Source organism: Balaenoptera physalus, assembly GCF_965194825.1.
Source record: "Balaenoptera physalus genome assembly, chromosome: 5".
Taxonomy (NCBI): Eukaryota; Metazoa; Chordata; class Mammalia; order Artiodactyla; family Balaenopteridae; genus Balaenoptera; species Balaenoptera physalus.
In genome coordinates this window covers 30,802,537-30,820,276 of record NC_138884.1, presented here as the reverse complement: position 1 = coordinate 30,820,276, position 17,740 = coordinate 30,802,537, and the positions used below count along the sequence as shown (strand labels likewise).

At 36.7% G+C, this 17,740-nt stretch overlaps 1 protein-coding gene across 4 annotated transcripts in view; it reads left to right on the top strand.

Moving 5' to 3' along the window:
• ANAPC10 (anaphase promoting complex subunit 10) overlaps window positions 1–17,740 on the top strand; it is a 106,484-nt gene that overhangs the window by 56,685 nt on the left and 32,059 nt on the right. The window contains exon 5 of one of the 4 annotated variants that reach the window (XR_014264086.1): window positions 9,866–10,046. The exons of the other annotated variants lie outside the window; for them this stretch is intronic. The gene's annotated coding sequence lies outside the window, so the exon portion shown is untranslated. The remainder of the gene's footprint in view (window positions 1–9,865; window positions 10,047–17,740) is intronic. 4 annotated transcript variants of the gene reach the window in all.

Sequence of the window (17,740 nt, the reverse complement as noted above, 5' to 3'; positions counted from 1 at the left end):
ACGGGGCAGGGGGTAGGAGGTGGGATGCGGAAGGAGCTTCACGGTGATCTGCCTGGGAGTCAGCATCCTTATAGCTGAGCAAGTTGAAGGGAGCTGAGGCTCACGGTTAAGTATGTAGATGTTCACTCACATTTTTTAAAAAAAATAAGGTGGGGCTTCCCTGGTGGCGCAGTGGTTGAGAATCTGCCTGCCAACGCAGGGGACACGGGTTCGAGCCCTGGTCTGGGAAGATCCCACATGCCGCGGAGCAAGTAGGCCCGTGAGCCACAACTACTGAGCCTGCGCGTCCGGAGCCTGTGCCTCCGCAACGGGAGAGGCTGCGATAGTGAGAGACCCGCGCACCGCGATGAAGAGTGGCCCCCGCTCGCCGCAACTAGAGAAAGCCCTCTCACAGACGAAGACCCAACACAGCCAAAAATAAATATAAATAAATAAATAAATAAAATTTAAAAAAAAAAATTAAAAAAAAAAAAAAAATAAGGTGCTGCCATCTAGTCTGGCTTCACCTGAATCTAGAGCCTCCCTTCTTTAACTTGTACTGATAGTATAAACTTGTAGTTTTCTGTAGGAGCAGGGAAGGGATGGTCACCTGCCTACTTAAACTGGGGGCTGGTGAGAATCTTGGCATCAAACTGTTCCTTATATGGACTTCAGCTAGTTTTTTTGTTTTTTTTGTTTTTAAGATTTTTTTTTTTATTGATTAATTGATTGATTGATTGATTGCTATGTCGGGTCTTCGTTTCTGTGCTAGGGCTTTCTCTAGTTGCGGCAAGCGGGGGCCACTCTTCATCACGGTGCGCGGGCCCCTCACTATCGCGGCCTCTCTTGTTGCGGAGCACAGGCTCCAGACGCGCAGGCTCAGTAATTGTGGCTCACGGGCCTAGCTGCTCTGCGGCATGTGGGATCTTCCCAGACCAGGGCTCGAACCCGTGTCCCCTGCATTAGCAGGCAGATTCTCAACCACTGCGCCACCAGGGAAGCCCCAGCTAGTTTTATTGTTTGCTTATTTGTTCATTTTTAACCTAACCTTGGCACCCCTACCTTCAGAACTACCTGGTGCTTTCACTTTCAGAGATATTAGGGTACAATGCACCTTGCTTCTTCTTGACCTCTCCTATTCCCTTTGCATTTGTGGATTTATACAGTTTTCAGATTCTTCAGCTGTCATTTTCGTTGGGTTTTGGGAATCCATTATTTCCTAAACTATTTTTCAAAGCATTTGTAAATTATATTTGTCAAAATGGTATGTGCATAAGAATTGATGGGTGATTAGATGTATTTCCTGAAAATAAAATACATTAGTTTCCAATAAATTGAGCATTTTCTCTTACTACACCTGTCACGGTTTCCAGTATCCAGTACATAGTAAGTGTACAGTTTGTTGAGTGATGAACGGATTTGACTACTGGATTCAAGCTGTAGTGTGATGGCATTTTAATACATTGCTTGGAAAGTTTGAGGGTAAAAGTACTTTGTATGTGTTTATGTACTTGTGTGTTCTCTAGTGTCAAGAGAGATCTGAAAAAAGGTATAAACCTAATTGGAATCTGCAGTTAGCATTTAAGGGATAGAGTGGGGGGATTGGAAAGTGGAGGCAAAGGACTTGAGAATAGTCCTCATTAACCATGAGTCCTGGGTTTCTGAAAATGAAACAAACAAAATCTTGGTAAAAGATTAGGTAGTTACTGAACTTCAGACTTAGAGAAAAATTAGTTAGGGGGACCAGGATCTCATGGGACAAACCAAAAGTTCTTTTATTATTCTCATATTTACAAATATAAAAATAATTCACTAAACTGGAGCATATCTAAGATGCTTGACCCATTTTAAATGACATACAATTAATGTCTCTTTGCCATCTCTTGATCTTCGGAATATTTTCAGAGTCAGTTTCCCGCAAAGTGTAAATTTGCTTTTGCCTTACTGCAGGTTATATGGCTAAAACGTAGGTCAAGGACCACTCAACATGAGGCTGAAGAGGTAAGCAGAGACTAGATCACGCAGGGCATTGTCAACCGTGTTAAGGATCATGGATTTATTTTTCCTATAATGAGAAACTAACGAAAGGTTTTTCAAGTTAACGTTTTTGTCAAATGACTCTGCTGCTAATCTGAGCTTAGATTGGGGGAAGACAGAAGTGGCCATGGCAAGACTAGTTGAGAGGTCACTAATAATCCTCGGCAGCAGATATTGCTGAATACCTGTGCCACATTCCTGCATCTCTCTTCCTTGCCCACAGAGACCACTTTTCACAGTAAAAACAGAAAATGCCTGATACTCCATTTCCAACTCCCCTTTCAGTTAGTGCAGAGGCATGTGATCCAGAAATGCCCAATGGGAAATCTGATAGCTTCTGGAAAATATTTTCCTCCTTAATTAAAAGAGGAGAAAGGCTTTTTGGACATTTGTTGTATGAGAACATGACGCTTGCAGCTGCTGCAGACATCAGACACAACAGAGCATGACAGAGCAGAAAGGTCTGGGCCTTTTTTTTTTAACTTTTTATTTTTACATGGATACAAAAAGTCGACATATCATAAATGAACAGCTCACTGAATTTTCACGAAATAAAGACACCTATGTAATCAGCAACAAATAAAAATCCAGAAGCACATAAAAATCCAGAAACCTTTATGCTTCCTTATGCTCCCTCAAGGCTAGCCATTATTCTAACTTCTAACAATATAGATTACTTTCACATGGGGTTTTTTTTTTTTTTTTAATCTGTTTGGTTTTTGTTTTTCAATTTTTCACTTTAAGAGATGGCATCGTATTTTGCATATGCTCTTCAGGGTCTAGCTTCTTTTACTCACCATGTTTGTGAGAGTCATATGTTTGGGTAGTTGTAGATCGTTCATTTTCATTGCTATAGAATATTATGTTTTGTGAATATACTCCAATTTATTCATTTGACTGTTGGTATATATTTGGATGGTTTGGCTAACTAGTGTTCCCGTGAGTATTTTAGTATACACACTGTTGAACATATGTATGCATTTCTGTTGGGTATATACCTCTTTGATTTGTAGTAGCTCTTTAAATAGTCAAGATAGGTGCCCTTCACTATACATACATACATTTCTATACATTTCCCAGTCAGTGGCTTGTTATTTCCACTCTCTCAACGGTATCTTTTGATGAACCAAAGTTCTTAATTCTAAGATAGTTAATCAGTATTTGTTGATTGGTGCTTTTTGTGTCCTGTTTAAGAAGATTTTACCTACTCCAAATTTTCAAAGGTATTTTATTTTCTTTCAGAAGTTTTATTATTTTACCTTTGACATTTAAATCCAAATTCATCTGGAGCTGATTTTTGTTTATGGGGAGAAGTGAAGAAGTCAAGATTATTATTTTTTCCCCCAAATGGAAATCCAATTCATCAGCATTGCTTGGAGAGACCATCCTTTCCCTACTGCACTAATGTCATCTTTGACAAAAATCAGATGACTGTAAACGTGTGGGTCTGTTCCTGAACTCTAATCTGTTCCATTGATCCGTTAGTCTGTCTTTGCACTAATCCTACACTGTTTCAGTTATAACTTTATGTTGACCTTATATCCAGTGACCTTGCTAATTAACCTTTCTTATTAATTCTAATAGTTTATAGATTCTTTTTGTATTTTCTAGATGTGCAGTCATATAATTTACAAATAATGTTATTTTTTCTTCCCTTCCAATCCTTGTTCATCTTCTCTCCTTCCTTCTATCCCTCTCTCCTCTGTTCCCTTCCATTTTCCTTGAATTATTGTACTGTTTAAGACCTCCAGTACAATGTTAAATAGAAGGGGTCATAGTGGATGATTGTCTTGTTTATAATCTCTTTATGAAAGTTTTCAATATTTCTCCATTGTATACAATGAGTACTATAGGTTGTCTGAAAGATGCTCTTTTTCATATTAGGGAGATTGCATTCTGTTCCTATTTGCTAAAAGTTTTAAGATCATAAATGGGTATTGAATTTGTCAGATGCCTCTTTTGTGTCTAACAAGATGATCATATGATTTTTCTCCTTTTTTTCTATTAATAAAGTCAATTACATTGATTAATTTTTTAAATGATAATCCAACCTTGCATACCTGGACTAAACTCCACCTGGTTTGATTTGATTTGCTAGTATATTGTTCTAGATTTTTTTCATTTGTGTTTCATGAGAAAGATTAGTCTGTAATTTTTCTTTCTTATAATATACTTTCCAACTATTGGAAACAGAGTTATTCTGGCCTCATAAAAACATTTTTAAAATGTCTCTCCCTTTTCTATTCTCTAAGCATTTGTGCAGAATTGATATCATTTCTTTAAATATTTGGAAGAATTGAATGGTAATGCCATCTGGACCTGGAGTTTTGTGATGGATCTTAAATTATGAGGCGGTTTCCTTAATAGATGTAGTTCTATTCAGATTTTCTATTTCTCCTTTCTGTTAGCCTTGATAAATTGTATTTTTCAAGGAATTTGTTGACTTTGTCTTCTGATATATATGATCTGTTCTATCTGACAGATTTCTAATTGCAGATATTTTCAGCTCTACCATTTCCATTTAAAAAGTATATTCCAATTCTCAGATGAAATTATTTCATTTATTCATCTTTCCCTCTTATTTCTTAACTCTGTTAATAATAGTAATTTTTGATTGATTGCTAGACTAGACTCTAGATCTGTACTGTTCAGTAGAGTATCCACTAGCTCCATGTGGCTTTTGGCTAATCTTAATTGAGATGTGGTATAAGTGTAAAATGCTGAATTTTGGAGACTTGGTACCAAAAAAAAAAGGATGTAAAATAGCTCAGTAACTTTTTACATTGATCACATGTTGAAGTGATATTCTGGATACTCTAAATATAAAATTAATTTGTGCTCTTTGTGCTTTTTAAAATGTAGCTATTAGAAAATTTAAAACTACATATATGGCTCACATTTGTGACCCACACACTTTTTCTATAGGACAGTGCCACTCTAGATGCTGTTTTCTTTTTCTAGAGAGTTCAGTTTTCCAGAGCTAGGCAGGTGGGCTGAGAAGCTTTACTCCTATCAGCCTCCAAGTTGAGTTGACTTGCGGCTGTACTGCAGCTTTGGTAAGGTTCCATCTACCTCTGTTCTGTAATACCCCTATGTCATGGCCACTCAAGGCTGTCATTTAGGGGCCTGGTGTGTTCACTGGGCAAGTTCTAGACTCTCAGACTTGTTTCCTCACCCCTGAGAGATTGCCAGAAACTCCGCTCTTCTTCTGAGAGACCCCTTGATTATCCTTTCAGCCTCCCATTCCAGACAGCTTCACAATGTGGCAAATATTTTGAGGGGAAAATAGGCCATGTGCTTAAAGCTCTTGAAGTCTCTAATTACATCTTTTCTGAAAGACCACTAGTCATAGCTCTGCATGTTTCTCTGACTTCAAGAAGCAACCCTCTATCTGGGCAAAACCATGACTTGCAGCATCTTACCCCATCCTAGAATCAACAAATGCCCCTATGGTTAAAGTGGGTACAGAAAGACCGGCAACCTCTCTGAGGTTCTCTCCTCACCAGAACCTGGCATCCTCTAGTCCTCTTTGTTTTAGCGGCTCTCTGATAACTCTAAAGTGATGACTTAAAAACTTTTGCCTATAGTTATTCTCAGTAGGAACACTGTCTGCTTCAAACTACTTCATTCTCTTGGATTTAAAAGAGATATACTTAAAGTCCAGACCTCTCTGGTGTGGCTTCTATCGTGGAATCTTTCTACCTTGCCTTGCCTTGCCTTCTGTAGATAATGCTATCCTTTGCTCTAGAACCTTTAAAAGTTACCTCTTAAAAAAGAGAATATAAAATTTTGAATCATCAGCATATAGCCATTTAAGGTACCTGAAGTCATGGGTCTGGATACAATCGTATAGGACAGTTGTGTAGATTTAACTCTGTATTGTGAGACTAGTTTTAGGTCAGAACTGTGAGGAATGCAACACTTAAGGAAGAGAAAGAGGGGTCTCCAGAAAGACAAAGAAGAGATGAGAAAGGTAGGAGGAATATCAGAAGAAGGTGAACTCACAGAGGCCACAAGAAGAGAACGTTTCAATAAAGAGGGTGCACGAAATTATGTAGAAAGGGTAAGAAAGTTTGAAGTGAAAAGGACCCTGTGGATTTAACAGTAATGAAATTTATGTTATCTTATTACCTTACCTTCTTATTACCTTCTTATGAAGAAAGCATAAAAATTATATGGGAATAAAATTTATCCTAATCTTATTTATGATCTACAAAAATGACGATTTCATATGATTCAGCCTGATAGATGGAGAAGTAAAGGTTTACCAAAGAGGAGTAATTTGCTTAAACTCAAGAGTAGACATGAAATTCAAATCTTGGTCTTCTTTTGACATCTGTGGTCTTATGTCCTTTTCACTACACTACATATTTTTATCTATTGCTATCATTTCTTAATTATTCATTACTTAGATAAGTCTTTTCTCCCTCTTTTTACAAAACTAAATCATAATTTTATTATGTGTGCATGTATTTGTTTATATTGGCTTTTCTTCTTTTCTTGTCTTAAAGGGACATTATTATTTTTTCCAGTTTTATTGAGAAATAATTGGCACACATCACTGTATAAGTTTAAGGTGTACAGCATGATGATTTGATTTACTTATATTGTGAAATGATTGCCACCATAGGTTTAGTTAACGTCCATCATCTCATGTATTGATAGATGGTGAAAAGAAGAAAAAAGGATTCTCCTTGTGATGAGAACTCTTAGACCTACTCTCTTAACAACGTTCCTAGGTATCATACAGCAGTGTTAGCTATGGTTGTCATATTGTACATTACATCCCTAGCACGTATTTATCTTTATCTGTTTTTCTTTTTAATGGTAGTTAAGTCTGGTTAACTTGTTGTTGTCCTCCAAAGATTTTCTGCAATTTCTTCTTAACATTTCTTTACCATTTTGGCTTTTGATGAAATTATTGTTTTTAATTGACATTGACTTCAAATGTAATTCAGAATTGTTCATGTAGATTAGAACACTCTCTCTAGGTCTTGTCTTTTTGTTATGCCTCTTTTTTTTTTTAAACAGGTAACTTTAAGACCAGTTAAACTATGTAATCTTAACTCTCCAGGAACTCTTTCTGGAGGAAATTTCTCTACATAGAAACGTTTTCAGACTTACAAGTCCAGAATTAATATCTTGACCCTCTGTAGCAGAGTGACTGATTTTGACCTCAAAGTGACCTTCTGAGGTGGTCCCTTCTTCACTAGGGTAAAAGAGCTTGCTTTCCATAGTGAGCTCTTTGAGTTGGATTCGGTCTTTCTTGTTAAGCTGTCTTTGTGGTATCCTTACTTTTAACACATTTGGAACTTCTGAAGTTTCTTTTGGATCATATTAGACTTTCTTTCGCTACAAGTAGGTCATGATTGCCGTTAACCTGGTTCTGTTCCTTCCTAAGTGAAAGGATGGTTAAAATGCCAGGATCTGCTGCTTCTTGTGGGAAGAGTTCTCGTATTGAGGTTCCGTAGCATTTCATCAAGTCACAGCTATGGTTAATGAAGGAGCAGAAGGTAGTGAGAGTGGAGAGCAGAGGGCAACTTTCTTGAAGCAACTTTCAAGTCACTGTTCTTTATTCCATTATTTTCCAGGGATCTGTGATTAGCAGTAGGAAAGGATATGTGAACAGCTTTGTAGTTAATATTTGATGTTATTTTTATTAACAAATGACTTCTTGTTTTGGTTTTTTTTTTTTTTAAGGTAAGCTTTGTTTATGGTGGAGTTAATACTTATATATATCCTTAGAGTATATATATCCTTAGAGAATACCCTTAAATTAATTAAAGCCAGAGTAGAGTTGTGACTTAGAGGTTGCTGATAGGAAGCAGAAGATCCTGGAGCCAGGCGGAGAGATCGCTTCATAGAGAAACTCTAATGGATTGTATTTATAAACAGTTTTCACTGATAGCAGCTGATATCAAGGAAGGAATGTTGAGGAAAGGTAGTAGCTCCTATTCAGAAGTGACTTGGTGGGCTTTGGGCTGGCAGCAGTGCTGATGTTGTGGGCCATCACATGGCTTGTCCTGCCACTAGGTGGAATACCTACTATGTAGGCTGCCCCTAAAACACATGTTTTATAAATAACTAATTAAATTGACCAAACAAGATCATGGTCAAGTAATGAAATGAAGTGAAATGAATTGTTGAAGAAATATTTATTTCAAACTAACACTAAGAATTGTCTCAGCTTATTATAGCTGTTTGGGTTAGTTATAAACACCTGTAAAGCAGTGTTTTGAATGCAGAATTTCCACCAGTCTTATATAAAATTTTCAATATTTATTGTTTATTTGCTACCATTGCAAATAAAAGAACTAATGTTTTCTATTTCTGTGTAAGAAAATTACCACAAACCTAGTGGCTTAACACAACACGTATTTATTATCTCACAATTTCTGTGAGTCAAGAGTCTAGGCATAGCTTAGCTGCATCCTCTGCTCAGGACCTTACAAGGTTGCAATCAAGCTGTTGTCCAGGGCTGCAGTCTCATCACAGGCTCAACTGGGGAAGATCCACTTCCAAGCTCACTCAGGTAGATGTATTTTTAAGCACATAATTTCAAGTACCCTTTTTAGCTGAGCTTTAATAAGTCTTAACTTTATTAAACCTTAAATTTATCTATCTTTACTGAATTACCAGTTATTTTCTCTGTCACTTACAAATTCTCTTGCTGTGTTTAATAAACCATGTTATATATTTTGTGTACAAAACAATGTTTAAATGATGATGTTATATAAAGCTTTAAAAGCCTTAAAATTTAAAATATAAATAAATCATGGTCAAGCATATAGTTAGGTGAAATCTAGAATTTAATAATAAAATATATCAAAGAATTCATCTGAGAGAGAACTGATTTGGCAAGGTGGGGGGTCACTGGTGACTTTGACAAGATTGGATTCAGTGTGTGGACAAAATTTAGATTGGAGTGGGATAAAGATAACTAGGAGGTGAAAAAATTTAAAAACTTTTAAAGGAGTTTTGCTGTGAAAAGAAATAGAATTGGGGCAGTATGTGGAAGAGGACATAGGATTAAGAAAGGGTTTTATTTTTAATGTCTAAGATGACAAATATGGCACATTTGTAATGCTGATGACAGTGATCCAGGGGACAAGAGAAAATGATTTGGAGAGATAGTGACTACGGTGGGAGCAGAGTCTTTGGCTGGGAAAGAAAGGGTGGGATCTATTGAGCAAATGGAAGAACCGTTCTCACAAAGATGCAGGGGCAGTTCAACTACAGTATAACAGCTGGTGGGAAGGTGGTAATTTTTTTCTCTAATTGCTTCTATTTTCTTAGTGAAATCAGATATCAGCTCAGACAGAGAAGATTAGAGCAGGTGTTAGGATTTGAGGAGAAGCTCAGAAACAGCTATCCCAGAGACAGTGAAAGCAAATTTTCTAAAGGAATATAGTAAGAATTTTGCATGGTGCTACACATATACTTGCATATATACTTGTCTTAAATTTAAAGTGAGAACCAGTCAGCATGTTGATTATTTTTCTCCAATAGACATTGAACAGGAAGAGAGTTAGGTTTAACCAGGATTGTTGTTTTCTCCCTCAGAAAAGTATGAAGCAGTAAGAGAGGAACATTGGATTTCAGTGTATAAAGGGATTGATTATCATAACGAATTGTGGGGTATCATTGAGGAAAAATGGGAACTGAAGATATTGAATGGGTTAAAGAACAGTGAAAAAGTAGATGGAATCAGTAGTCTAGCTGTTTGGCTAGGGTTGATGCTATGGCAGTGGGGTCACTTGAGAAAGCTGGTGACTTGGGCTGTAGGGATGGGGATGCTTGAAGTCAAGATGTCAGCGATCTTGCAGCTACTGCCCGTAATCCAATATAGAGCGTGATGGTGGAGGAGGGGTAACTGAAGTGGAGTGACGGTAAAAATTACTGGAAATGAAGACGTTGCAGAGGAGAATCTGGATCATTAAATGGATCGTCTCTGTGGATATTGAACTCACCAAGAAGGAGGATTCTGTTACTGGAGGAATGGAATACAGTCAATGACATGTTAAAATCAGGTACTGAAACTTTCTGAAACTATTCCTCTTTTGAGTTCCTCTCCCAACCACGACCAAATTGCAAACAGATTTTTTAATAAGGTAAATACGTTTATTGAGAAAAGCATAGATAAGACACAAACTTAATACAATGAGAATGACCCATATTCTCACCATTATAGATACTTCCTGTTTATACTTCGGTGACTATCCTTTCAGACTTTCGTATCCATACAAAGAAATCATGTATATAAGATCATGCAATACATGTTATTTAGTACTTTGCTCTTTAAAACTAACCAGAGGTAGCTGCAAATAACTGCAAACATATGAAGAGATACATCATTTTGAATTGCTATCAGGTATTCCAGGGTATGGATGTACCATAATTAGTCACTGTTTTACTACTGCTGCATAAGAAATCACACTAAAACTTAGTGGTGTTAAACAACAGTAATCACTTATAATCGCATGGTTTCTGTTCGGGGATTTGGAAAGAGCTTGGCTGGGCATTTCTCTCTTGGAGTCTTTCATGCAGTTGCAGTCGTATGTCAGCTAGGCTGACTGGGACTGGAGGATCCACTTCTAAAGTGGTTCACTCATATTGCTGGCAGGTTGGTGCTAATTGCTGGCTGAGGCCTTGGTTTCTTTCTACATGGGCCTCTCCATGGGGCTTCTTCTTGTCATGGTAGCTGGCTTCCCACAGAAAGAATGATCCAACAGATGCAGGCAGAAGCTGCAGTGCCTGCTGTGACCTATCTGCAGGTAGTCACTTCTGACATATTCTATTTGTTGTACAAAGTCAGCCCTGATTCATTGTAGGAGGGGACTACGCAAGGCCGTGAATTACCAGGGATCATCCTAGGGGCTGGTCACCACAACCACCCATCTGCTGGTGGCCATTTAACTTGCTTCCAAGGAGTATTATTATACCTAGCATCTCTGTGCCCTGTCTTAAGTATTTCCCTGTAGTTTCAGAAGTGGAGTTGCCAAATTACTTTTCAAAAAAGTTATTATGCCTTTTTAATTTCCAGATCAGTCTATGAGAGTATACATTCCCCTCACCCTCACCAATACTTAGTGTTTGTAATTACTTTAATCTTTGCTAATCTGGTAGACGTTTTATAGATAGATAGATAGATAGATGATAGATAGATAGATAGATAGATAGATAGATGGATAGATAGATATAGTATCTATTTAATTATTAGTGAGACTGAACAATTTCCTTGTGTCTGTTGGTCCATTGCATTTCTCTTTTTTTTTTGTGAATGGCATGTGCGTGGTGTATGTCTATTTCTCTGTTAGTGTTGATTTTTTTCTTATATTATTACTGAGATATTAGTTCTTCATTGTGAAATTTACAAGTGTTTTTTCTCACTTTACTATTTGTATTTTTATTTTCTTTTAGTCTTGTAGATATTTTTGATGTTCATGTAGTCATCTTTTTTTTTTTTTCATCATATTTGGGTTTTTGAATTGCTTTGGAAGGTGAACCCTACCAAAAGATTATAAACATGTTCCTGTAAATTTTTTAATACTCTTGTAGGTTTGTTGTTGTGATTATTAATTTATATAGTATTAAAATTAAATATTTAAGAATTTACTTTTGTGTTTAGTATAAAGTTAATATCTAAACTTTTCATTTAATCAACCAGTGTTACAGTGCTGCTTTTTGATCAGTCCATCCTTTCTTCACTGTACATGTTAGTTTTCTACTCAATATCCATTCTCCCTAACCTTCTCCTGTTAGAACTCCAATTTTATTCAGCTCCCTACCCTGCAGAAAGTAGCCATGTGCTGCCACCTTCCCCAACCCTTGGAAGTGAATCCTAATTGAGCCAAACCAATCATGGTGATTCCACTCCTCTCCTGATTGACTTAGGGATGGATATTTAATAAGAGCTTCAGGGAAGATGTGCTTGTTCTTAAAAAAGGGATCCAAGAGGGGAACAGTACTTGATTTCTTCCTCTGGAGAAGAATTCTAGGAGAAATTAAGTTTGGGACAATGCTAGCTCACCCACATTGGAAGAACAAAAGGAACATAGCACCTTGGTCCTAGATAGCATTTTTGAGCTTCTGAATTAACCTCTCCTGTGACTGTGTTAAACACTCAGGTATTTGAACTGTGTAAGGTGATAAATGTCCTCATCATTTAAGCCTCGTTGAGTTAGATTTTATGTTACTTGCAGCCAAATGCACTCTGATACACCTGCAATGTGAAATGCAGTACCATACCATTTATTTAATATAGCTTTATACTAGATGTTAGTATCTGGAATTATCAGCCCTATTCCTCATCCCCATTTTTCTTTTTCACATTTTAACTCTTCCTACCCCACCCTTTTTTTCCAGAAAAACTTAATTAATATTTCTGTCTCTGCTTTCTTTTTGGTTTCATCTGTCAAATGTATTTTTACCATCTGCTTGTATTTAGAATATTTCTTAATCACTGCGTTAACACACAGATTTGTCTTTTTAAGATAATATGTAGTTACTTAGATTTTGAGGGTTTTTTTTAAGTAACAGCTTTAATGAGATATAATTCACATACCATACAATTCACTGATTTAAGATGTATACATTTTTATCACCCCCAAAAAAACCCTGTACTGATTAGTAGTCACTTCCCATCCTGCCCCCCAGGACTCAGCCCTAAGCAACTACCAATCCACTTTCTGTCTCTATGGATTTACCTACTTTGGACATTCATATAATAGAATCATATAGAACGTGGTCCTTTATGACTGGCTTATTTCACTTATTTTCAGGGTTTATCAATGTTCTACATACATCAGTGCTTCGTTTCTTTTTATTGCCGAATACAATAGTATTTGTATTGTATGCATGTACCGCAATTTGTTTATCCATTTATCAGTTGCTAGACATTTGGGTTGTTTCCATCTTTGGGCTATTATGAATAATGCTGTTACAAACATCTGTGTACACATTTTTGTGCAGACATATGTTTTCATTTCTTGGATATAAACCTAAGGGTGGAATTGCTGGATCATATGGTAACTGTGTTTAATCATTTGAGGAACTGCAAGGCAGTTTTCTAAAGTGGCTGAACCACTATACGTTTCTACCAGCAGTGCTTTAAGGTTCCAATGTCTCCACATGATTTGGGGGTTTTTTTGACTCTAAGAAAGAACCTGAGTTTTTATGTGTGTGCATTTTTTATAGTGGTAAATATACATAACAAAATTTACTGTTTTAATGATTTTAAAGTGTATAGTTCTGTGATATTTAGCATATTCACAATGTTGTGCAGGTGTCACCACCGTCCATCTCCAGAACTTTTTTATCTTCTCAAACTGAAACTCCATATCCATTAAACACTAACTCCCCATTTCCACCTCCCCAGCCTCTGGCAGCTGCCATTCTACTTTCTGTCTCTATGAATTTGTTTCCTCTAGGTACCTCATCTGAGTGGAATCATACAGTATTTGTTCTTTTGCCACTGGCTTATTTCACTAGCATATTATCTTCAAGAGAATCTGAGTTTTTTTAAGGTGGTGTTTGGTACATGCATCTTTTATCATCTTATTTTATGGTCATCCTGCCATGTCCTTATATAATATTATTTCCTTTTTTCCCTCTCTGTAGAGGAAATCTCTAGATTTTGAAATCAGCACCCTACTTTTAATTCTCTTATTGTTCCCTTTTGTAGTTCTTTTTATGTTATATGTGTATATGTATAGTTACGTATATGACATAAAGGGAACTGTGTTATGGTGAAGAGATAGTGGCCAATTTTCTCTTGCCCATATTTCTTTTATTTTATTTTTTTGGTATAATATAGGATTTTGGACAAAATTATTATTACTAAATTATCTTTACATTATGTAAACATTACATTAGTGTTTAAAAGCATAGACTCTGGAATCTCACTGCTTATTTGAATCACACCTCTGCCACTTGCCAGCTGTGTGACCTTGGTGAAGTTATTTAAACTTTCTGTGTCTCAGTTGTTCCATTTGTCACATCAGGATAATAATATTACCTGCCTCATTGCTAGGATTAAATAGATTAATTTACTTAGTGCTCTTAGAGTAGTACCTGGCACATAATATGTGCTATATAAGAGTTTACTATTATAATCATTAGCATTTTCCTTGAGAAATTAGTGTTGGCATTTACATTTTATTTTATAAAAATTAATTTTTGTTTTTGGTTAACTGTGTGTGTGGTTAACTGTGTGTGTTTGGTTTTTGGTTTTTTGGTTTCTTCCTCACTGCTAGGGTTTTTTTTTTGTTTTGTTTTGTTTTGTTTTTTATTATGTCTTCTTTCTTGAAGTCTTATTATCATGTTTAAGTTGTATCTGTTTGTACTACTCTGAGTAGTTTTTTCAGGTGTGATCCGCTGTGTTGTTTACCACTATATTTTCAGTCCCTAGAACAGAGTTTGGCGCATAATAGGTGTTCAATAAAGATTTGATAAATGAATGTGTGTGTGGAGTCCTTGCATATCTGTTAGGACCTGGCAAAAGGGGTCCTTAGAGGGAAATTGCAAGGCAGGAAGAGGAACAGGGGACTTGCTTCTTTCTGTTTGAACCCTGTTTGCTTCCCATCATCCCAGCAATGTTTCTTCACAGCAGCAGGTCCTCCTTCTAGTAAGGCTTGAGTCCAGTTTGCAGTTTCTCTGACTCTCACGGTACAGTCGTCCCTCGGTATCTGTGGGGGATTGGTTCCAGGACCCCTCATGAATACCAAAATGCAAGGATGCTCAAGTCCCATCTATAGAATGGCACAGCTCAGTGGGCCCTGCGTATCCAGGGGTTCTGCATCCACGGATATGGAGGGCCGACTGTACCAACTCCTGAAGCCACACATCTGAAAAACCGGCACTGCTAGCCAGTTGGCACCCGCTCCTCGAGGTCTGTATACCAGCCCCATAGGGCCCTTCCTCCAGAAACCCAGCACCAGCCCAACAGCTCCCTCGTAGAGATCTAAGTTCCAATCCCTCTCATGAACTTCTCAGTCTTAATTTGTCTCTTTGCTTTGTTCCCCAACCTTAGAACTGCACTTCTGGTACTTGTTCCCTCCATGATACCTTAGTATTCTCCTTGGCCTCTTCATTTCTCTAGTTAGCAACTTGATTCCTCCTTAGAGAATTCTCTCTTAAAATACCCTGTGTGTCTCCTGACTCCACCCTGACTGAGACAGCTTATCTGTCTTATGAAATTATGTCACCTTTCTGAAGGTAGACTCTATCAATAACTATTCTCTATGTCCGGAATCAGCAACTGCAGCCCGTGGGCCAAATCGAGCCTGTGTCCTACGTTTTGTAAGTAAAGTGTTATTCAAACATAATCACACCCATTCACTTTCAGATTGTCTGTAACTGTCACTTTGCAAAGGCAGAGTTGAGTAGTCATGATAGAGACCACATGGTCCACATCACCTATAATGTTTGCTGTCTGGTCCTTCATAGAAAAAGTTTGCCAAACCCCATCCTACATCTATAGTTAGCAGAATTTTTGGTATTTAGTAGACATGCCAATCAAAAATGTTAAGCAAGGGAATATATGGAGGAAAGAGCCAAAAAGGGAGATGGTAAAAAGAAAGAACAAGGAGGAATATAAAAAAATTTACATTTGAATGGTGATGAAAATTTTATTTATTGAGGTCCAGATCAGATATGGGGGAAAAAAAGAAAGTTAAATTGGCAAAATTTTACCTTTCATTAATTTTCTGTTTAAAAATATAAAAAATAATGTAAATAAATTTTGCTTAAAATATATTAACCTTTTAATCAAACTGTTATGAAAAAAACACTGAAATTATATCTACCATGTATACTCGAGTTTTTTTAAGTCCATGAAATAAGTTAAAATATGGCAGTATCAGAATAATAACTTTTTAGAGTTGACTGAGAATTTTAAACAGGGCACAATAGAACTGAAGTAGACACATCAGTTGGTGTTTATGACTTTCGGGCAATGTAGTTGATTGTGAAGCCATTTGAGAGATGTTAACAGCTACACATACTTTGTAATGTACATTTAGTGACTGAGATCAGTACACTTTTTATGTTCTGAAGAACTAGTTTACTGATAGTATTTATTGAATAATTTACTACATTTACAATTCTGTACATATCATGCCCCAAATCATATGCTGTAAAATCTTAGTATAACTTCCAGTACAGTGAAGCATTTAAAAAATACTCTGAAAATAACATTGAGTCTATCAGAAATAGTGGTTGAATTTGTCAAAAACATTCTATTAGTAAGGAGTTGAGTAGAATTTTAGTTTTACTTTTTGGTCATTACTGAGATTCATTATTGTACATTTACCTAGAGAACAGATTATCCCAACCAGAGCTGCTTTCCCCCTCTTCTGAACTCCTGTGTGTATCTATTATAATAGTTTCCTGTTGTTGCTACAAAACATTACTGTACACTTAGTGGCTGAAAACAACATACAATTATTATCTTACAGTTCTGAAGGTCAGAAGTCCAAAATGGGTCCAATGGATGAAAATCAAGGTGTCAGCAAGGTGCATTCTTTTTAGGAGCTCCTAAGGGAGAACTGTTCCTTGCTTTTTCCAGCTTTTAGAGGATGCCCACATCCCTTGGCTTGTGGTTGCATCACTCAGCCTTTGCTTCCGTCATCACATCTCCTTTACTGTCTCTCTTATGACCCTATGGTTACATTGGGCCCACCCAGGTAATCCAGGATAATCTTCCCATCCCCAAATCTTTAACTTAGTCACATCTGCAAAGTCCCTTTGCCGTTGTAAGTTAATGTATTCAGGGGATTTGGGGAGGAACATGGACATCTCTGGGGGCCTATTTTTCTGCCTACCACGTCTTTCTTCTTTTATTTAGAATCATTGAATGTCAGAGCTGAAAAGGACATTGGATGAAAACTTGTCCAATCCCTTTACTTTACACATGAAGCAGCTGAATGAAACCAGAGAGGCTGTTTGTCTGCCTCTAAGCACTTTTTAGGTGTGAAACAGGCCTAATTTATGTTTTGTATGCCTAACTATACTAACAATAATACCTTGAACATTTTAAGTACTCAGTAACTATTTATTGCCTGAATGATTAAAAGGTTAGTGATAGAAACCAGATATATCTGGTCTCTGACTCAATTATTTTAAATTAGTGCTAATAAAAGTTTATAAAAAGCCATTGACTGACAATACCATAAAGGGTAGAGATTCATTTATTCTTATATTTTGTAATTAAAAGGAGGAAATTATTCCTTCTTAAAAATAACTACCTTTTTTAGTATTCCATTTCTCTGTCTCTTGTCTCTTGTTTTTCTAGAGTAACTCATGGAATCCGGATTTAGTTTCTTTGATATTCATTGCCATTGGGCTGGGTTGATAAGATAAACCTGTATTTTTTGTAATGCATATTTTTCATCTGTGTCCAATATTTAAGATAATTTAAAAATCTATATCTTTTAAAAACTATTTCATAACTTTAGGAAAAATTTTAGAAATTTAGGTTTATTTTTTTACTTATAATTTTTCTTCCCTTGTTAAGGAAGGATAGTTTGGACTCTTGGTTAAAATAAAATGAAAAAAATTTTTTTAATTAATTTTTGCCTTCATTGGGTCTTCGTTGCTGCACATGGGCTTTCTCTAGCTGCGGCAAGCAGGGGCTTACTCTTCGTTGCGGTGTGCAGGTTTCTCATTGCGGTGGCTTCTCTTGTTGCGGAGCGCGGGCTCTAGGCGCGCGGGCTTCAGTAGTTGT